Genomic DNA, 23,558 nt, shown 5'->3' on the forward strand with positions numbered 1-23,558 from the left:
TCACAACAGCAAGTCTCTCTTCAACGACGGTCAAAGCTACAGGTCACAGGGACACGTAATGTGTGGATTGTGGGTCATTCATATGTACGGCGTATGAAATCTGTTTTCCTTTCAGGTAGCTACAGGAAAAGAGTAGAGCAGGGTGGTTTCACAGTATCTTTCCATGGAAAAGGGGGCCTTTGCCTTAGTCAGTTTAGAGGCTTTATGATTGATCTTTTGAAGAGACACAGTCCTCCTCCCACAATCGTCATTTTGCATTTGGGGGGCAATGACTTGGTGACGTTAGGCAGGAGGGTCTTGTTTGAGGACATAATCTCTGAGATTGGCTGGTTATCCAAGGCGTGCCAGGGCTGCTACATAGTTTAGTCGCACATGATTCCCAGATTTAAATGGAGGGGGGGGACTCCGTCAGCATGACGCGGTGGGCGCGCCGCGGCCGGGATTGGGTGGCGACGGCGAACCCTTGACCCGGAAGCAATTAATGCACTTTTGGGTCAAGGGGGGGGAGTAGGGGACAGGCCAGTTAGAACTGTGTAAAAGCGGCGTTCCATGGTTGTTGCTGTGGGGGTTCCCACATAACATCCATAAAACCTTACGCATTGCCAGATTTACAAGCTTTTGTAAACCTGGGAATGTGTCAGATTCCTACATCTCCCCAGGGGAGGCTTCCTGCACAAAAGCAATCACCCCTACAACTCAGACACCCTTGCTCCATGGCGCAAGAGTGACAGCATTAGTGCATGGCAACCCATTGTGCACCAGCGAAGGGAAAAAGGACAGGAATGCGCTGTATCTTGTAGATACTGCGCATTCCTGCCCTTTTCTTTGACGCACGGCAGCACAGCTGGAAGGCTTGCTGTGCTGCCCTGGGTCAAAATATTATAACTGAGGCCCAGAGTACTAAATGTTCTGACACACAGGGGCTGCAGCTGGAAGCCCACGGGGGCCTCCCCTTGAGGGTGTTCTCCTGAGAGGTGAATAGGTGCTAAGAGGTGGGAACGGGGGCCTATGGCATATGCTCTGGGGGTTCGGATTTTTCTATGGTGAGGGACTGCTGGCACGAGTTATGTAGCATTAGCTGGGGGGGGGAATCGGGTGAGACTGGGTGATTGGGAGGGAAGGGTCGAGTCCTTGGGACTCGTTGGAATTTGAAGTGCACAGTGAGTTACTGTAACAGTTGATGTAGCATCATTTTTTGTGTGGTTACTAACGGTTGTGCTGCAACTGTGTAATTGAGATGTGTGGTTATATGTGATCATGGCAAAGGGCTGGCTAAAAACAACCAGAATACCTAATAAAAGAGTTAAAAAATATATATATATTGTAACTAGAATAAGATGCCTGTCAGATGCATTATTCTGTCTTTTCTAAACGGTCATAAACGAGCACACTGAAAAAGCTGCTTTGTGAATACGTTTTAATAAGGAAAAATTGGAACCGGCATGGCGCTGTCTGCGAAGGAAAAAATAGCACTGATATTTTAAAAAATCGAGAACGTGTCCTGCCCCATGAGTCACAATAGGGTCACTCTCTGCTCACAAAACAAGCATTTGCAATGCAATAGGTCTCGCAATTACGAAACTCTCATGAATGCGAGACCTACTCCATTGCAAATGCTTGTTTGTCAAAGCGCCCATGCGGCGCTTTCCCTTTTATGTCAGCCGTGCCCCTTTCCTTACACAAGCCACGCCCCTTTCCTTACACAAGCCACGTCCAAAGACATTGGTGTGGCCGACATTAAAGTGAAAGCGTGGCATGGAGCGCTTTTACAACTAAAAAAAAAAGCATTTGTTTGTCAAGTTGACAAACAAATATGGGGCATATCAACAACAACCGGCGATAATTATCTCTAAACGCACTTAGCGCTAGGATAATTATCGCCGGCTAGCGTGAATTTTTATCGCTGAGATAGCGTGCTATTAGCAACGCTTATCTCAATAGCGATAAAAATCCTCACGCTAACAGGCTAATGTGAGATTATCGCTGAAAACCCAGCGATAATCTCACGTTACCTTGTTGATAGGGACAGGCAAACTTAGCCATGATATCCTCCTTCCATAGGATATCATGGCTAAGTCTGAAAAATACCAGACGTAAAAAAGCAGCGTTAACCGCGGTTAGCGCTGCTTTTTTTGTCTCTAACAGGGTTAGCGACATTCTTGATAATAGGGGAAATGTCGCTTAGCGACATTTCTCCTATTATTTTACTCTGGAACGCCCCCTTTGCATCTCATTAGAGATGCAAGGGGAAGCGTAGAATAAAAGGATGCTAACATGCAAATTTGCATGTTAGCACCCTGTTGTTGATAGGGCGCTAGTTTTATCTCTCCTTTTTTGGCTTTTAAAGCCAAAAAAGCAGAGATAAAGCCCTTGTTGATATGCCCCCACATTCTTTTGGCAAGTTGACAAACAAATTTTGTTTTTGTAAAAGTGCCACATGCCACGTTTTCACTTTATTGTTGGCCACGCCCATTTTTTAGAGGCAGCTCGTGTAAAGAAAGGTGCCTGGCTGATATTAAAGTGAGAGCGCCACATGCGGCTCTTTATTAAAAAAAAATGAAGCATTTAATAAATTAAGAAAGGAGCTCCAAGTCCATACCTGAGTACAGCATGTCTCGCAGAGCCGAGCAGCGCATGTGCTGGCCAGGCTCAACCTAAAAACAAGCATTTGCAAATGCGATGCAATAGGTCTCTCATTTTCGAGAGTTTAAGCTATCAGTATTGTAAATGACAATGCCTTTTATTTATGTTTTAGAACCCAAAATATAAATAAAAGGCATTGTCATTTACAATGCCAGTAGGGCAAACTTGCGTAAATGCGAGACCTATTGCATTGCAAATGCATGTTTTCCACGTGTGAAAGTTGTGACAATTGGCATTTAACCATCCTACTAAGTTAACAAGGTCTGGCGTTCAGCACTAGAGAGCTATAGGCTTTGCCAATTCTTAAATGCATGCAGCCATCTTCCAATGCATTTTCCCGTCGTTTATTATTAATTTTATGTGTCCTGTGACAAAGAATCGCTCTTGCAGTGCATGCATACTTGGTGATTCTCCCGAAACCAGTAATGGTACAGAGCGCATATGGTTGCACAAGATAATTGTTTCCAAACATGCCATGGTTATGCAGATTAGGCGGTTACAAAAGGTCCTCTGTACATAGTTTAAACTTTAACTTAGACAGGAAAAAAACGACTTTGAGCACAGTACTGGTTTAAAAACATACAATCAACAGACCAATAATATAGAGTATGTCATTTAAATATAGGGAAAAAGTCAAACACAAAGGGTTTCTTTGAATATTAAATACATTTTTGAAAACGTGCTGCTAAACAACGTAGATGGTTTGCTGCTAGAATAGGCAGTAAATCCTCGAACCTTCAAAGAATTCAGGAAAACTATCTACAGTTATTGTACCAGACATATAATTATATCATACGTATATATTATGTAAGAAATGTTAATGCAAGAGAAAATACCTCAAACTCAAAGCACTCATAACTGTGATATTTAGAAGTCGTTCATTGTGTGGTCGATACTTTTCAATAACATTTTTAAAAATAAGAATAATCAAGATTGCTGCCTATTCTCTGAAATAATGTATTTTTACCATATAACATGTGCAGTAGATCCAAATAAAGAACCTATGTTAGAAGCCGGTTTTGTTGTTTCGTGACTGTAACATCCAGTCTGCACTGGGGCAGGGAGGAGGAGGGGCACTCACACAACTGTACCTGAAGCAGTAGCGCTATAAAACGCGCTTTAACACATCGTTGCGTGGTACACCCTTCTTCTTGTTTCAAGGACTTCAACATCCAGTGTGCAGTGGGGCATAGAGGAGGAACCTTCGCACATCGTTACCTGCAGCAGTAGATTTATAAAAGGCACTTTGGCACACTGCTACACGAGGTGTGCCAGGGCGAAGTACGGGCCAAAAATGGGCCAGCCAGTGCGTGTTACAGCTAGGGACACATCTCTTAAATCCGTGCAAAGTCCCAAAACGTACTATGGGTAAGCGTAAATTGACCTCCACTACCTGCACTTGCACTACAAATAAAACCTACAAGAGCTGGTTTATTATTTTGTTGGAGACTTCAGCAGGCCTTGACTACGGAAATAACCTCTGTAGTAGAGGAACTTGGTGTTAATGCCACCCCCCCCCCCCCCCCCCCTTAAGAAAGACACTTGTTTTCAACAAGGGAAAGTAGAAAAAGCAAGTTAAATACAGCACCTCTCAGAACCTCAGACACAAGTATCTTAAATATAGCGGCAGAGCTGTCCTAAAGAAGCCCCGAATTATCACCTGAAACTGAACCGCCTGTGAGCAAAACAAATTGGAGAGTCAGTGGACGGACGAAAGGCGGTGCTCAGCCTTGATATCGCAGGGGGCGTTTCAAGAACCCAACCTGGCCGGGCGTGAAAGAAAGGTGATGGAGTGCGGTGCTCGTATTTTGCTTTCGTTCTCATGTGCTCTGGTGTGATGGTTAGCGAAGGTTCCGCAAGACCAGGAGCAACTGTGGCATCAGGAATGCGCAGAGGTCAGCGCGTGAAGACATTACCCACAAGGCCTTTGAAAGTTCCTAAGATTTGTGGTGTGGCCAATTACCGCGCATTGTCGACTACGATAGACAATGTGGTAACTCCCTAAAATGACATTACTTGGGATATACCAAAAATATTCCGAGCTCTGTGAGGTGGTTTGTCTCGCTGGCGCTGCTGCTGGAGAATAAATGGGTCCTGTGTGTGGGGAGGAGACCCCAGAGTACACGTCAGGTCGTGAGACATAGTGCACTGTAATGACCAATTGCAACTGTACTGTACTGTACTATACTATGATCCCATAGACTCTGCAACCTAAAAATATATGGGGCCCTCTGCATGCCTACTTCTACGTCAAGATACTGGGGACACGGAAATGGAATAAATGAGATGGTCTGGTGCAAGTAAAACGATAACTGTGACATACTGTGGCGGTTGAGAACGGATTTTATTGGCCCATGGGAGATACTATGGAAAGCTTTGTCCCGCACCGGCAATAGGAGTATGGCTTGCATTGAATCAGATCAAGGGGTGGCTGTATTGCACAATGCCTATATGTATGATGACTATGTTGATATTACTGAGTGCTATACTTCATATAATCCAATACAAGCATGTGAGGAAGTACATGTCAAGAATATCTGATGTGTTCATTCATGCAAAAACTCAATTACAAACAAGCATAGCGGCACCGACGCTTTACTTTTAATGTTAAAAGTAAAGCGCGGGTGCCGCGATTATAGCCAAAGTAAAGAAATAGAAAAAAAAATCTATTTCTTTACTCTTGCTATAATCGCGGCACCCGCGCTTTACTCTCAGTGTTAAAAGTAAAGCGCGGGTGCCGCGATTATAGCAAAAGTAAAGAAATAGATGTTTTTTTCTATTTCTTTACTTTTGGTATAATCGCGGCACCCGCGCTTTACTTTTAATCTTAAAAGTAAAGCGCGGGTGCCGCGATTATACCAAAAGTAAAGAAATAGAAAAAAAAATCTATTTCTTTACTCTTGCTATAATCGCGGCACCCGCGCTTTACTTTCAGTGTTAAAAGTAAAGCGCGGGTGCCGCGATTATAGCAAAAGTAAAGAAATAGATGTTTTTTTCTATTTCTTTACTTTTGGTATAATCGCGGCACCCGCGCTTTACTTTTAATCTTAAAAGTAAAGCGCGGGTGCCGCGATTATAGCAAAAGTAAAGAAATAGATGTTTTTTTCTATTTCTTTACTTTTGGTATAATAGCGGCACCCGCGCTTTACCTATAACAGCAAAAGTAAAGCGTGGGTGCCGTGATAATACCAAAAGTAACAAGCATTTACAATGCAATGGTCTCGGCATTGTTAAAGTTAGAGCTATTGGCATTGCTCATGACATTATTTTTGGTTTAAAAACATCTCTCTCTCTCTCTCACAAAAAAAAGACTTATTTTGGTGACAGAGACAGATGTTTTAAAAACAAAAATAATGTCATGAGCAATGCCAATAGCTCAAACTTTAACAATGCCGAGACCATTGCATTGTAAATGCTTGTTATGTCTCGCGAGCGAGACTGCGCAAGCGCAGCCATCGCTAGCCGAGACCTAAAAAGGGGGGGGGGGGCTTGGAGAGAAGCATTATTAATAGTGGGTCCACTCTACTGATAAATCATATGAGCCTGGACAGTGTAGGCGACAATCTTTAATACTACTCACTCCCTTATTTTGATACAGGAACCTGCGATCAGACATGGTTAACAAGTGTGAAAAAAATGAAGTTATACTATCACAGTAGTCTTTTCTTGCCGAATAATTTAGTCAACCATGCCGCATAATTTAGTTGTCTCCAACCACAAAATACTAGTGGCCCTACTCAACCAAACCGCCAAAACAGAATATTTAGGAGGAGGGGGACTTGAAATGCAGTACACTAAACAAAACAAGCAGTTATCTGGCCAAAGCCAACAGAGTAAAACATGACAATTTCAAATTAAGACAAACCCAAACGTGTTGTTCCATGAAGTGTTGACTCTGTACATAACAGATGTTTGTCTGAACTGCAGCCTCATTAGTATCCACATATTACCTGTACGCAAGTTATCCTACCACTCCTTACATGCTGATAAATTAAAGTTCTCCTCAGCCAAAACAGAGAACATAAGTGCCATCGCCACTATCAGACCTTCTCCTCCTAGACCATGTGCCCGCCAAGTCGCATCCATTCTCTCACGGTCTTAGGCCCCGCGATTATCTTTCACAGGTTGTAATTGCCTGCAAACTCTGCTGCCCACTCGTTTGATATGGGATATGACGCCAGTTAAGGGGCTCCCAACACCTGCTCGCATAATAGGGTGTCACTAGCCAATTTAATAGCCCTTCTATGAATGTTTAAACTGTTTCCATCCTCTCGCTTTCAAATGGTTAACACCACCGCCCTTGCCCCACCAGCGCCTCCATTCTGCCACCTCACAAACTCCCAGCGCGCCCCAATCCCCTCGCTCCACAGTAAGGCCCACTCTCCTTTGACCGATTCTGTCCTGCGAGGTTCCCTCCACCCAAAGGCCTCCGGAGGTACCGGTACCAAGCTCCCATCCTCTACAAAGCCTGTGACTCTTTCTGGGGTTCTTACTTGTCCTTCTCGGTACCGAAGATTGATGCAAGATACTCCGCCATGTTCTGTTGCTGCTCCGCACCGCCGCCGCCGAAAACGAAACGACTTCCGGCCTCTGGTAGCCGTCACAAAAGCGACCAAACGTCACTTCCGCTAGATAGTTTTACTCTGCGCATTGAATTGTGGGTAACACAGTTAACGCCATTCGGGTAGAGAGGTTTTATTATACCAACGTTATAAGGAACTACAAGTACCAGAATGCATATTCCCGAATATAATAATTTGCAAACTATTTTATTCCTGACACTACGCCGCTACGCAAAAGAGATGCCATTTTGTTTGTATTTCAAAATTTTCTATTAAATGTGCAAAACAGAAAAATCACACATCACTGCTGCCGTAATGAAAACGCGCATCGTGTGAGAAAGGAACTGTACTACTGAGAAAGCCTTTTGTGTTGCCAGTTTACGTTATAACTTCAGTCAGCTCGGCCTAGCTCCCTTCGTGCACCGTCCCGATGCGCGTTTCCGTCTACCCGGAAGTGGCTTTCCGTGCTGGTGCGCACTAAGAAGAGGCCGAGGAAGGAAGGAAGGGATCGTCTGATGGTGAGTGAGTCCTGAAAGAGGTTCTGTCTGTCCCGGCGTATTCCGCTCTCTCGCTTTCCGATAACGTCCTGTCCCCTGAGGGGGAGGAGGCAGGGAGAGAAACAGTGAAGAGGGCCAGGAAGGGAGCAACGGAGGGGGCAGAATTAGATTGGACGGCGATGGGGGGGGGGGGTTCGGGGGACGGTAGAACGGGAAAGGCAGAAGGGGACATTTTATGGGTCATTAGATTCAAAGGGGAGACTGGAAAAGCTCCGAAAGTAAAAGCGATAGCGTGTGTGCGCGGGAGCAACGCCGGGGCACCACCGCCTTTCTCCGAGGCACAGCAGAAAATGCCTCGGAGAAAGGGAGTGTCCTTTTCGGATTGGGGGGCGTGTTTTGCTGTTGTCTCCTCCCTGAGACTTCTCGCAAAAAACACGCCCCCCAATCCGAAAAGGACGGGGCTTCAACGGAGTGACTGGACCTCTTCTCCAGTGGCTGGCCAGCATTTAAGAGGCCAGCCAATGGAGAACAGGAGAGAAGAGGGGCGGGTGCAAGCCCCTCTTCTCAAAGTCACTCAAACTCATTAAATCTCGGAGCGAGACTGCGCAAGCGCAGCCTTTCGCAGCCGAGACCTAAAGAAAAAAAAAAGCGGCACTGAAAGCGATCGCGTCGTGATCGCTATTGTCAACAACTAGTGGTGCGCGCGCACTGCAGAGGAGGGGGAGAGGGAGCATGGCAGCGACAGCAAGGCAAACGCGCGCTGCTGCGCGTGCTGGCCACCGTCGGGAATGGGCATTTCAAAGGCGGGACATTGTCCCGCCTTTGCCCAATCGCGTGCCGTTTAAAAAAAAAAACACACACAAGCCAATGCCAGACGGGGAAAGCAAAACCACACGCACGAGCGTGTGGGTAGCTTTCTAAACCCTGTACAAGAGGTCTCGAGTTGTGCGAGCAGTTCTGCGCACTGCAATGCTAGGCACGAGATCTAACGAACCTTCACACTACTGTTTATTTTTTGGAAGGTATATTTTATCAGACAACACATCTTCATAAGAGTTTGCTAGCTATGTATTGTAAGTGTCTTGGAGTGTTACCCTCCTCCCTCTTCCTAAGGCAACCATGCCTCTTCATCCGAGGACCTACCAAGATCGGAGTGGCCAATAGTGCAATCTAGCAGTGTCCTATGGGCTGGCCTGACATGTAAATCTGTGGGCCGGGTTTTCTCTGTTTATGGGCCAATATAATGGTTTGGTGGGCGGCTTGCTATTGTTGATTTCTTTGATATTACCATATATTGCCTGCAGCAAGAAGAAATTCACTCAATCCCCCATGCCTTGTAAAACAGCTACTGAGCCTGAATGTAGAGGTTTAAAACTACCCCGATTTGCAATTGTGGGGCACTTTTATACTATCGATTCGATAATGGGGGGGCCCTTTTACTCTGGTGCCTGGGCCAGTCTGACCCTGTGTCCTACCTGCAGTGGAAAGATGTCATAGAAGGATTATCACGACACGTGATTGGTAAGTATCCCAGCTCTTGAGACCATATCCCACGAGGACTGACATCAGATGCCATACGGAAGGCTGAGGGACAGAGAGAAGTGTTTATTCAGGACAAAGCATGGGACAGGTTGGCAACAGGAGAGACAGGATTAAATCCACTCTTCAGCGTTCAACCTCAACATTTTGATGTCAACACTTCTCTTGCTCGATGTCTATCACCTCTTCATCACATCATTCCCATGTGCATTCAGTCCTGGCTCCTTAACATTCTCATTCTGTGTCATCTCTCCCAACCAATGGTAAAGCCTGAAACTGCTTCAATAACTGTTAATACAGATCTTTGCATGCTGGAATTGCGCACACATGTATCTCATATGTGCCACAGTCCATCGTACCAGGCCCTTGCCAGTTCAATTTTTACTGCCAAAGTATATCAGCTGGATTTTGCTTCTCTCTGAACCTTGCCTACATACTCATGTCTTATATGGATATCTCTGTGCTGTTTTTCTAGTCCTTGTCCTCCTTCTTCAGCCTGGGTAGCTTATGCGGCAACAATCTGGGGCATATTTAGTAACGTTCCTGTGGCGATAAATCCTTCCTTTTCTTTACAAGGTGGCATTAAATCGCTTAAAGTAGCTTAACTGCCACCTTTCACGCTACACTGTAGGAAGCTGCCTCTGTATATACTATGCCAGAGTGAGGTATAGTGTGCACAGAGTCCAGTGGAACCCCAAAGGTAGGCAGAGGTAAAAGTAGATAGCACCTTACTCTCTATTTGTGGTAGTGTGGTCGAGCAGTAAGGCTTTATCAGAGGGCAGTGTTAAGCATTTGTTGTACACACTCAATCAGCAAATGATATCACACACTTTAAGACTGAATTTCAGGCCAATTGGTTTTGTATAAAAATACTCTTTTAGTTATTTTATTTTCTAGAACCAAGCAAGCCAGGCACAGGAAGACAATAAATACTTTACAGTAGTAGTGCAGTTTGCAAACAGTTTGGGTTGCAATTGTATATGCACTTTGATGTGATTACAGTAGAGCTACTAGTAATGCAATGGTTTTGAAATAATGTACATATACTTTGTATTGGCTTTTTAGTAGAATGTAAAGTAGATTACTTTACAGATTACTTTTCTTACATAGTGCAGTGTACCTGGAAACTGCACTGGGACATTTCCTTTAAACAGGTAAGTAAAAGCGTTTTTGTTATTTAGTTACAGTTTTAAAGGCTTTCATAGATTTTCCAAATCCACACTTAGAAACTTTTCACAGAAAAACACTCAATGTTATCCTATGGAGGAAAATAGGGTTATCGACTCAAAGTCAGTATTTGGTTGTGGGAGTTGTTATTCTGGGTTTAAGACTCAGGGGTCCCCCAGGGTCAATGATGCACTCTTGTTACACCCTCAGCGGCACAAGGGCGGCCATGTGCACAGTGCTGAGGCCCAATGTTATCCAATGGGGGATAGGAGGCCTCCGGTTGGTGGCTGCTGACGAGCAGGCCACAGGGTTGTGGGAGCAAAGCTCCTAGACTTAAGCTCAGGGCAAATGGGGTTCAAGCCAGCACAAAAGGTGCACCCGCAGCGGCACTGGGGCGGCCGGGTGCAGAGTGCTGTTTTGGCGGCGGGCACCCTGTAGCTTCCAATGGGGGAGACTCCGGTTTGCAAACACACTGCAGGCTCAGGGACGAAGGTCTTCTGGGTGTGACCACTACTTGGAAAGGTAAGTTGGGATGCTGGGGTTTGGTTAGGCACCATCGGTTGGGCCACCCAAGACCTTGGGGCGTCGGGTGCAGGGGTGCCTTTAGGGTTGTATCTTCTTACCAGCTCCTGGTTGCGGTTGGGGGGACCTTTCAGTTTGGTATTGGTATTGGTATTTATAGAGCGCGACTGTCGCTCCGGAAGGAGCATCCTGGCGCTAACTGGAAAGTATGCTTGAGGTTGAGGGAAGGCGGGATTAGATGGCGTCCAGTACGTACTCGTCAGAAAGGCTGAAGATCCAGGTTTTTTGTTGTTTCCTAAAATGGATTTCCTTGGTTAGGGACCTCAGGTGCTGGGGCATGGAATTCCAGGCTCTAGAAGATAAGTGGGTGAGGGTTTTACCCCCTTTGGTTTTTAGGTTGAAGTTGGATGGTTTTAGTAGATTGTTATTGGAGGATCTCAGGGTCCTCTGGGGATTGTAATGGGGGTAGCGCCTAATTAGATATTTGGGGCCGATGTGGTTGAATGCCCGGAATGCAATGATTAGGATTTTGAAAAGAATCCTTTTGTGCAAGGGTAGCCAGTGGAGGGTTCTCAGAGCAGTGGAAGCTGAAGACCTCCTGGGGAGTTTAAGCACCATTCTGGCAGCAGAATGCTGGACGCTCTGCAGTTTTTTGAGTGTGACTTTTTTCACACCTGCCATTAGGCCGTTGCAGTAATCCAAGCGCGATAGGATTAGCGCCACGGCTACCGCTTTTCTAGCATCCGTTGGTAGGAAGTCAAAACATTTTTTGAGGGATTTAATGATTCCGAAGCAGCTTCCTGCCATCTTCCTTACGTGATGATCGAAGGATAGGTCAGTATCGAAGGTGACTCCAAGGTTTCTTGCTGTTGTGACGGTCTGGGGAGGGGCTGTGGAGTCCTCTGGCCACCAGAGATGAGGACAGAAGTTGACATTTTTCCCCATGGGGAGGATTTCTGTCTTACTAGTGTTGCACTTGAGGTGATTTGTTTCCATCCACAGAAAGACGTTTTTCAGGCAGTTTTTTAGATTTTGTTCGGCTGATGTAGAATTCTCCTCTAGCGGGACTATGAGTTGGGTATCGTCGGCGTATGATGTAACAGTTATGCCGAATGATTCGATCAGGGAGATGAGGGGAATAAGGTAGACGTTAAAGAGCAGGGGGCTTAAGATGGAGCCTTGTGGGACTCCTGATCGAATCTTTTTCTCTGCAGAACTGAAAGGTCCTAGTGTGATGGATTGGGATCTTTCTGTTAGGAAAGATGTTATCCAGTTCAATGCCAGGTCAGAGATACCAATGTCCCTGAGTCTGTCCAGTAGTATGGGATGGGAGATGGTGTCGAACACTGCTGTGAGGTCCAACAGGATCAATACTGCGTTCTTTCTTTGGTCCTGTAATGTTTTTATTGAGTCAGTCAATTCGATCAAGGCAGTTTCCGTCGAGTGCTGGGGGCGGAAGCCTGATTGTTGAGGGTGGAGGATATTATTCATTTCGAGATGGTTTTTGAGTTTCCTGTAGACTAATTGTTCTGTGATTTTTCCCAGAACTGGGAGAAGTGAGATTGGACGGAGATTGGTCAGGTCGGAAGGGGATTTGTTCAATTGTTTCATTAAGGGCTTAACAATGGCTTGTTTCCATGCCCTGGGGACGATGCCAGTGCTGAGGGAGGTATTTACTATTTTGTTTATGATGGGATTGACAGTGTCAATCAGTTGGTGAAGGATTCTAGGAGGGCAGGAGTCAGAGGGGGCTCCTGACTTGCATGCTAGGATGACTTCCTTGGTTTGGGCTAGAGTGACCTGTGAGAACGTTTTTAGGTTTCCAGTTAGTTTACCTGCTTGTTCCAGAGGGATGGGGGACTGTGGGCTATGGTAAGGGGGGAAGTCTTTCTGAATGAGATTGATTTTCTCTTCAAAGAAGTCTGCTATTTGGTCGCAGAGGTCTTGAGAGGGAGGTATTTCGGGCTGTAGGGCTTTTGGATGGGTGAAAGATTTAACTATTGCAAACAGGGTTTTTTGTTTTTGCTTGGCCTCATTAATGGCTTTGATGTAGAACTCTTTTTTTGCGCTTTTTATAATGGAGTGGTAACTTTTCCTTAGTTGGACATAGGAGTTTCTGTCCGAACTGTCGTATATTTTTCTCCATTTGCGTTCGCCTTTTTTACAGAGCATATGAGCCTCGGCTACTTCTGGGGTGAACCAAGGGGCGTTGGTTTTGCCATTACTATCAGATTTCCTAGTCCGTTTGGGTGGAGCACGTTCTGTAATTTTGTGTAGTATCCAATTGTGGAAGGATTGGGAGTCTTGTTCGACGTTACCAGTCAGGCTGGGGTTTTGAGTCTCAAAGGTAGGCTGGAGTTTAAAGGTGTCTTCTACCTTTTTCCAGTTGACATGGTTCTCTGGGGGTGAACAGGGTTTTTTTGTGTTTTTAGGCTGCGGGGTTCTAATGAGAAATGGGATCAGGTTATGATCTGTCCAGATTTGTGGAATCGGAGTATGGGTTTCTAGAGGGGGAAAGTTGGTGCAGACCCCATCTAGAGTGTGTCCAGCTAGGTGAGTGGGTTGCTTAACCCTTTGCTGAAGGTTGAAGATTTCTAGAGTTTGGTGGAATTTAAGTGTCTGAGCGTCCTCTGTAGAGTCGAGGTGTAGATTGAAGTCGCCCAAAAGGGTGACATGTGGGTATCTGGTTAGGAGCTGACCAAGGGTATCACTGAGAGTATCTAGGAATTTGGTAGCGGTGCGTGGGGGACGGTAGACTAGTCCTCCTGAAAAGGAGGCGGACTCATTGAGTTTGATGGAGAATCCGAGGGATTCGGCTCCTTTTAATGAGTCCAGGGTGAAGGTGTGGCATTTGAAGGAGTTGCGCAGCAGCAGGGCTACTCCTCCACCTCTCCCCTTCAGTCTGTCTTGCCTGAAAATGGAGTAGCCTTGTGGAAGAGCAGTAGCTAGGTCAGGATTACTGTTGTCTGTGAGCCAGGTCTCCGTTATGAGAAGACAGTCAAGGTTTAATTCCTGAATGAGGTCTTTGATATCTTGGTTGTGGCAGCCCATGGAGCGTGCATTAATCAACCCTCCTTTAAAGAGTGGATTGTTGTCCCTAGGGTTTGTTCGAGGGGCTGTGGTATTGACGGGGGAGGAGGTCCATCTGCATAGCCTGCAGCTGAAAGGCCCCTTGATGGTATTAATGTCAATTTTGCATGCGCACATTTTGCCGCTGCGTAGGTTTAATAGACAGGTGGACTGGTAACTCAAAATAGGGAGGCCGGGTACAGAGTTTCCTGCGCCTGTCGCGGTCTTGGCGCGGACGGGCGCAGACGGGCTTGCCTTAGGCGCGCCTTCGGCGCGCAAACGGCGCTCCCGCTGCGCTCGTCCGCTGCGCTTGCGTGGAAGGCACATTTGTAGTGGAATTGGGCGTGGCCTGTCAGGGGGCGTGGCCTCGCGTCAAATGCGATGGCGGCCGTGAAGGAACGCTATCACTAAACAGCGCTAATATCCGCTGATAGTGTTGTGCCTGCTTGGCGCTTTCAACAGAAATGAGCTCAGGTACAGGTTAAGGTTTTAAAAATGCATCAATCACAAAGTATACAGTTTTTTTTTAAAAAACGGCGAGTGCTTCCTCCGGCTTCCGCCTCAGAGGTAGATTCCAGTAGGTGCGCTTGTAGTCAGCGCTAGCTTTTTATAGGCGGGAGTGGGAGTGGGCGTGGCCTCCAGTTTGAGGCTGGAGGCGTCAGCTGGAGGCTTGAGGCAGGTCAGGGATCACCGGATCTCAGGTCAGGATCGCCAGGGAGACCTCCTCGTGGTGTTGGGCCACTCGAACTCGGGCTGTGGGCGTTGGATACAGAGTGGTGAAGACTCGCGGATCTTGCAGGAGCTGGAGTCTGTGGGGTGACCAAATCCGGTGTTCACGGGGGACAAAGTCTTTGTTTTGGAAGGCAGGCAGGTCCTCGGGGTTCTTGAGGTTGCTGGTTGCAGGACACACCAGAGTTTCGCTTCTGCATGTTCGAGCTGGGGACATGCCGGTAGGGCTTGGGCCAAGTCAGTAGGCGTCCTCCTCTTGTTCACTTCGGCACGGCTGTTCAGTCCTTCTTCTTCTTTTCTTGTAGTCAGTTCTTGTCTGAAGAAGCAAGGTTCAAGGGTGCCCCTAAATATTAGATTTAGGGGCGTTACAGGTAGGTAAAAGGTTGGGACCAATGGGTCCCTTCCCTGGGGTGGGTACACCCCCTATTATGCCACCCTACAGTGGGAGGGCGGCATATGCCTCACCCTGGTTGGCTGGGTCCCCCATCTGCAAGATGGCTGGGACCCAGAGATGTGCTTCAACTCGCCTCCTCCACATGAGGGGTGGAGTTGGTAGAGGTGGGCACACCTCCCTTCCTCACTTGGTTTTCCCGCCGGTTCTCCCACCCAAAGTGGGGGTCAGAACCAGTGGGGACCAGTTGCTGGAAGCAGCAAGTGGCCTGGGGAAACTCACAAAGGTGGCAAGCCTTTGAAGCTTCCCCTTTGTGGACCCTGCCCATCCTTGGGAAGGAGGCTTAGCACCTCGTCCCAGAATGTGCATAGTTTGAGGCCCCCGATACCAACAAGCTCTCGACCCAGGGGTCCAGAAACATGTCTGGGGGTGGCAGCTGAAAGCAGCCACACAGCCTAGAGGGGGCAGCTGAAAGCAGCCACTCAGCCTGGACACTAGTGGTAGGTCGTTTTTCAGGGGGCATCTCTAAGATGCCCTCTGTGTGCATTTTTTCATTAAATCCCACACTGGCATCAGTGTGGGTTTAATGTGCGGAAAAGTTTGATACCAAACTTCTCAGTTTTCAGTGCAGCCATTATGGTGCTGGGGAGTTCGTAATGACAAACTCCCAGCACCATATACTCTTAATGGCAGCACTGCACTTACAACATCTAAGAATGGACTTAGACACTGTAGGGGTACAGGGTTCATGCACCTGTACCCTCACCACTGGTATAGTGCACCCAGCTAGAGGGGTGACTGATCTATGCCAGGGCAGTGGGTTGTAGGCATGGCACACATGGATGTTTGCCAGGTTGACTCGTCACTTTGTTCTGCACCAAGACACGCAGCCTGCAAAGGCAGTGTGTGACTGTAAAGCATGGGACCTCTAAGGGTGGCACAATACGTGCTGCAGCCCTGAGACGCCTACCCTGGTTACAATGCCCTGGGTACCTGTGGTACCAATTACCAGGGGCTGACCTGTGACCAGAGATGCCAATTGTGTTTTGTCTTCAATGCAGTTTTAGGGAAAGAACATAGGCCCTGGGTACCTGATTGGCAGTAGCCCAGGGCACACTCAGTCAAAAAATAATCAGCATTTCAGCAAAAAGTGGGGGCAACCATGTAGAAAGAGGGCACTTACTCACAAAAACTTAGCGTGAAGGGGTGCTCATTGATTTTGCCGCTGCCCCCTATTTCCATGGGTAGCGTAAATAGGAGGCAGCACCACAATCAAGACCAGGGAAAACCTGGTCTTAACATGGTGAAATTAGGAGAAATGCTTAATTTTTCCTCATTTTTGCAACTTCTATGTTTGCTGCACAATGCAGCACACATAGGAATTTCAAATTGTCATTCTGGATTGTTTATACACAATCATTCCCCCCAACGCAGATGCCCTTGTCCTATGGACCAAGGGTGGCTGCATTGGCGCTAGGCAGCTAGATTTAGCGCCAGGGGTGTGCCGCATTCTTGTGAATACGGCGCATCCATGCGTTTTCAGAATGGCAAAGCATGGCATTAGCAAGTTTTGCTTAACACCATGCTTCACCATTCTGTTGTAAATATTCCCCTCGTTTTGCAACAGCTGACAGGCAAAGCTTCTGCATCTCAGTGATATTAGCTTTATTCGACAATTTAGTCATCCAAGCAGAAGTATAAAAATAAATCATGACCGATAGTTAATAAAACATTAAAATAGAACTTTCGAATAAAACTATAAAATCCGTTAAAAACTGTTAAAAACATCAGGATATTACATTACATGTATGGTTCCTTGTGCCACTTACTGTAGAATTTACAAAGAAATTCATTAATATCGTACCTTACCCCTGCATGCAATTCCTTAACGACATTATAATGAAAATGGGTCTAAGGCTCAAAATAACGGCCAAGTAACTGAAAGCATGTACTTAAAGCAAATACAGAACACTACACAGCAAGAATTGCCTGAGATCTAATAGTTTAAACCCATCCTAGGAATTTTGCCAGGGTAATAACAAAAGGTGCCACTGTTTTTGAGTGCAGTAGTCTAAGCGCTATATCATTTCTTCTAGTTCCCAGAGATCTGCAAATTGGAGACAACCACATGCGACGCGGGGCTATGTAAGCTGTGCAAACAAATAACAGGTGGGCCCAAAACTCCGAATGTGCATGGCAAATGGGACAAGAGGTGTCTGCTAACAAGTCCCATTTTGCTGAGAACAACCTTACTGGTAATGAGCCAACTCTAAATTGGAAATATAACTTTCTACCATGTGGCTTGGTTATAATATCCCAGTATGGTTCCAGCTTTTGTAATGGCTTCACATCTAGAAAGTGCCCCGATAGTGTTGAGGAGTAGCTACTTCTAACAATATTATCGGTTACCCAACCCCAATATCTTTCCTTCAACAAATCTTTAGTAGGAAACGGGGTACTTTCTGGGTTCTCCCATAATGGAGCCATGCCAACACTTATTAAGATGAGTCTAATTTCCAGCAACCATTAGATTTTTTTGTGGCGGTCTGCTCTAATTAAATCCTTAAGGCCCACAGCGTAGGTTGTCAATTACGGTGTTGACCAAATTCTCTGCCAATATAGCAAGGGACGCAATTTGGCTATATCGGAAAATGCCTTCCTACTTAGATCATGAAGCAGCGGACGTACTAGGGTACTTTGCGGAAGGTTAGTAATTTTCCGTAGGAACCTATTTTCCACTGTAGTTAATTTAGAAAGGTTCTTGAATCCCCAAAGCTCTGCGCCATATAACATGGAATGAACAACTTTCATATTATATATTTGCAGAACTGGGCTAACTGGTTTAGTTAAGGATGCGTTAAACTCAGTTTGCAGGGTTCCAGCCAATTGACGGTGCTTCAGCGTGGCCTAGTTAAGCTGCTTGTTCTACCTCATTTCTCCCTGCATTATAACCCCTAGATATGTGAAATCTTTTACCTGTTCTAAGGGTCGTTTATTCATCACCAGGCCTCCTCTAAACGATCTGTGAGGGTTGAAAGTCAAAAAATTTGTTTTTGACACATTGGTTTCCAAGCCCCGCAGCTGGCAAAACTCTTCGAAGAGTGACAGGGCTCGTGGCAGACCGCTTGGTGTTTTAGCGATTATCAACGTGTCATCCGTGAACATTAGAATTGGAATTCTCACACCGGCTAGGGCAGGGGCATCAGTGGTGGTGGCTTCCAGAAAGTTTGCGATCTCGTTGATGAACAGCAAGAACAAAGTTGGTGCCATTACGCAGCCTTGTCGCACCCCTCTTTCTACAGGGAAGGGATTTGTGGCCTGTCCCTGTGTGCCCCACCTAATTCTTGCATAATCTCCCTCATGGAGTCTAGCAATGAGAGATAATAATTCGTGGGGCATCCCCAGGTCTTGCAGTACTACCCATAACTTGCTGCGGGAGACGAGGTCGAAGGCTGACTTGAGGTCCACAAAGGCAGCGTATAAGCTGCCCTTGTCCAGGACCACCGTCTTCCAGTATAGCATTGTGAAACAAAATATCTGATCAATAGTACTTATACATGCCCGAAACCCTGCCTGGAATGGTGATAATATACCATGCTCATCAACCCAATCCTGAACCTTATTTAGTCTGAGTCGTCCCATGATCTTTTGGAAGGAATCTATTAAGCTGATTGGTCTGTAGTTTCCAGGCTGAGATTTGTCCCCCTTTTTAGGTCTCGGCCTGACGTAAGCAGCTCATGCGCTGCTCTCGTCTTACAAGGCTTCTTGGAATCGATACGATTCCAAAAGCCTCGTCCCAGCTCTGCCTTCAGTTGTGATTCGTGCGTGCCGATTAGCGTCACAAATTATGCCAAAGACAGTGCAATGATTGCACTGAAGGCATGTCACTCACTGTTTGTTGGCACCCTGTCTACTTTGATCCCTGCCCACCGGGATTGGATCGTTTATGGGTGGATTTACACTCTTTCCTTCAAAGGACTCAAATAACTTTTTAGGTCTCGCCTGAGCCGCGCATGCGCTTCTCGGTGAGACATTTAGTAAACGGGGCTTTTAAAAGTGCGACCACACGCTTTTTGCTGGCATTCTGCACAGGAAGGAGCAGAGGCGCCATATGACTTTCCTCTCGCTCGGTCAAGCGCGCGCGCCTCACTTCAATGCCCTTCCCCGCCCCCACCACAGAGCGCGTCTCGCAGCTTGTTTTTTTATTTTTTTTTATTTGAGCGCGAGGCGCACGCGCGGCCAATGCTTGTTTTATTTTATTTTAGCAAGCAAGCACACAACTCCCTCCACTTCCCTCCCTGCCACCACTCACGGGCTTTTGTTTATTTTATTATATTTTGCGGGCGCACACAACTCCCTCTGCCTCTCTCCCGCTGTACAATAATTTTAAAACCTGGCGTAGCCTGGCAATGCGGGGGATTGAACCCGGGGCTTCAGACCTCTGAATCATGCACTCTATCACTGAGCTACACCCCACTAACCGTTTGTGATTTACCACACAGAGCAAGTCTCTCTGCACTCCAGAGAGTTCGCATTGGACCTGCATTCGCTGTTTAAGTGCGACTATTCCCACACCGTGCCAGCCGCCACTATGGCCGTTGCGGAACTACACAGAGGCTGTACTGTACCCCCACCCCTTGTTTTAACTGTATTAGAGGAAGTTCCAGAAAGACTTGTTTTCTATTGTCGCACACGACTCAGTCACATAGTCCGCCCGTGGAAAATCTATTCTCATAAAACTTTACTTAAAAATGTCATTAATAAAAATGGTTAATTGCATCGGCAACAGATCTTTCTGGACATTCGGTCCCAGAGCATGTGTCAAAACAATCCATATAGAAAAAACATGAAGCATCTTATAATGTAATGCAAAAAATCATTGTTATACATCATCAATGGGACTACCCCCAGTCACGAGTTTTGTTCTGTGTTGTCCACAACTTCAGTTGCAAATCAAAGCCCTGCCAGTGCACAACGAAACCCCACACCGTCCTTGATGCCTAATTCCTCTACTCATTGTGATATATATGACATCACTTATCGAGTTGTCGCCAAATATGTTGCAAGATTCCAGTGAGTGTCCCACAACTGATGCAATTGTTTTTATTTGTTTTGTTTTGCACGTAGCATCCCCTCTTTTACAATTCAAATACCTGATTGTCTTTTCACAGGGAACGAATGCAAAAGCATTTATTGCCTGAAAATTAATTGATAAACAGGCAATTGCTGCCCAGATATTTCTACTTTTTCATCACAATAGCAGCAGGTGCACCTCATTTTTTAGATCTATGCTACTGCCCAGCATAGGCTCTGAGATGACATTGCCTTGAGATAAGTCTTGATTCCGGTCTGCACTACCAAAAGATGAGCCAAGATAATCAAGGAGGTGATTGGGTTAGAAATGGCTCTACAACAGTGATATATTGTTGATGGAGTTCAGCTAAAGAATTTAAAGCACATACCCATTCTCACAGTTCTTTTTGCAAAACGTTATTTCCCCAAAATGCTGATTTTATTTTATATATGACACAACTCTGAAATGATAATCTCCATCTTTTTTTATTTTGATCTTAGTATAGCAATCTTTCATTGACTTGATTGTCTACTTTTTGCAGCCTCGTCTATAGAAATAATTCTCAGTATAGCTCAAGCTATAGCTTTGTCTAAATACTTCTTCAGTCTTCACCAGCAGAGAGCAAGAGAGACGTGGGACCTTATAAGTGTTTAGTTATCCAGTACAATATCCTTAATGAAACAACATAAAGTGTTGCATAGCTAAACACTTATAAGGTCCCAAAGGCGAGACCTATTGGCTATGCCAATGCTTGTTTTTTCTCATTTGCAGCACCGTCCACACGCTTGTAATGGCTGCTCGGACAGCCTCTCCTGCTTCAGCCCCCCACCCTTGCAAAATGTGGAATTCTGCTGCTTACTTTAAACTATTCAGCGCAGCGCCCATTTCATGAGCGCCGTGCTGTTTCTATGTTTTTGTGTGACTGCTCCTCACGTAATGGCAGAGCCGAGTCACAAGCTCTTCACAGCACAGATGGTCTGCCTTTCAGTGCTCCGCTCGGAACTCAGCTGTGCCATTATTTTAATATCCACTATGAGCAGTGTCTGTTTACTTCCCCTTCCCCTTATCTGTGTGGACCGCGTTCCCCCATTAAAAGCACCCCCATGCCTCCGGATGCCTCCTTGGTATTAGTGTGGCCTGCCAGGAAATGTAGTGGAGTGGGGCACTATGGTGCCCTGGGTTTCACCACAAATGAACAGGAGCTGTATTTCTGATTTCTAGGGCCACGCTGTACCTCCTTGCCGGTGGCCCTCTGTGGTGCAGGCTCTCTCAGTAAAGCAAGGGGACTTCTACAGCGCAGTGCCGCAGCATGCAGCCCAACAAAGTTATTCTCTGGGCTCCTAAAGTGTTCAACCTCCTCCATGTTGCTGACGTCAGCAGGGTCTTTTAGACGTCAGCAACATGGAGGAGGCACAACACTTTTGGAGCCCAGAGATTAACTTTGCTACCAAGGAGGCATCCGCAGCTCAAAGTGGATACATTGGAATAATGGCACAGCTAAAGTCAAGGTGGCTAATAATGCCCCCCAACTCAATGGGGCTTGTATGATTAGCTTTAGAAGGATGAATCGCTGGGTTGGCCCTAGTGGGGATTGAATGTTTGAATGTGTGATCCGCAGAGGGTGAATAGCCCACAGAGCTACCTCCGTGCTTGATTGGAGCAGAATGAGACAGACAGCAGGGATGAAGCACGCCCAGCTCACAGGATGCAGAGTTGGACAGGGACGGCTCCGAGGTGACAGGAGAGAGATTAACAAAGGTGAAATATATCTGCAGAACGGTCGACAGAGCTCGAGACAAGGGCAGCCGAGAGGAATCCGAGCCGGGAGCTGGGGCTATGCACGCAGCATAGTGCCTGCATAAGCTGAAACCAGCTGGTGATAAATCTAATAAAGATCATATTAAAATGTAAATAGTAACACTAATTCGATCCACATAAGCGCCGTTAATGAAGGGGAACGGTGTAAAGTGCTGTCAGGACAGATGTGCAGCTCGGATTCGCCCTGCCAGCATTTTGTCCGCCACAGCTGCAGAAGGTTCATGGCAGGATTACTGGAACTACAGATGCGGCAGGAGACATGCGTGACTACGTGTCCCCCGTGTTTGTAGTGCCTGATGCATATGTACTATGTCTGTGTGAGTGTGTGGAGAAGGTGTGTGTGTGGTTTGTGTGAGGATGTACACATCTGCCATCATTGTTCGTCTGTGGGGTTTGTCTGTGTTTCTGTGTTGATGTTTCATGTCTGTTGTGTGTATCTATGGTATTATCTGTGCATGAGCTGTGTGTCTGTGGGCGTGGTATGTGTCTGTGTGTGTTTGTTGGGTGTGTGTGGTTTTGATCTTTATTGGTGGTTTATGTACTTGTGTCGTGTTTATGCTTGGGGTGTAATGTAAGTGGTATGATATGTCTTTCATATATGTGTACTCTCTACTACTCTCTCTCTACTACTCTCTACTACTCACTCTCTACTACTCTCTCTCTATTACTCTCTACTACTCACTCTCTACTACTCTCCACTACTCACTATCTAATACTCACTCTCTACTACTCTCTCTCTCTACTACTCACTCTCTACTACTCTCTATCTACTACTCACTCTCTACTACTCACTCTCTACTACTCACTATCAACTACTCACTCTCTACTACTATCTCTCTACTATTCTCTACTACTCACTCTCTAGTACTCTCTCTCTACTACTCTCTACTACTCACTCTCTACTACTCACTCTCTACTACTCACTCTCTACTACCCTCTACTCTCTACTCTCTTCTACTCACTCTCTACTTCTCTCTGCTACTCACACTCTACTCTCTACTACTCACTCTCTACTACTCTCTCTCTACTACTCTCTCTCTACTACTCGCTACTACTCACTCTCTACTACTCGCTACTACTCACTCTCTACTACTCACTCTCTACTCTCTACTACTCTCTACTACTCACTCACTACTCTCTACTACTCTCTAATACTCACTCTCTACTCTCTACTACTCACTCTCTACTACTCACTCTCTACTACTCACTCTCTACTACTCCCTCTCTACTCTCTACTACTCTCTACTACTCACTCTCTACTACTCTCTACTACTCTCTCTCTACTACTCTCTCCTACTCGCTCCTACTCACTCTCTACTACTCTCTACTACTCTCTACTACTCGCTCTCTACTACTCTACACTACTCACTCTACTCTCTACTACTCACTCTCTACTACTCTCTACTACTCTCCACTACTCTCCACTACTCTCGCTCTACTAGTCTCTACTGCTCACTCTCTACTACTCGCTCTCTACTACTCTACACTACTCACTCTACTCTCTACTACTCACTCTCTACTACTCTCTACTACTCTCCACTACTCTC

Source organism: Triturus cristatus, chromosome 3_2, assembly GCF_964204655.1.
Source record: "Triturus cristatus chromosome 3_2, aTriCri1.1, whole genome shotgun sequence".
Classification (NCBI taxonomy): Eukaryota; Metazoa; Chordata; class Amphibia; order Caudata; family Salamandridae; genus Triturus; species Triturus cristatus.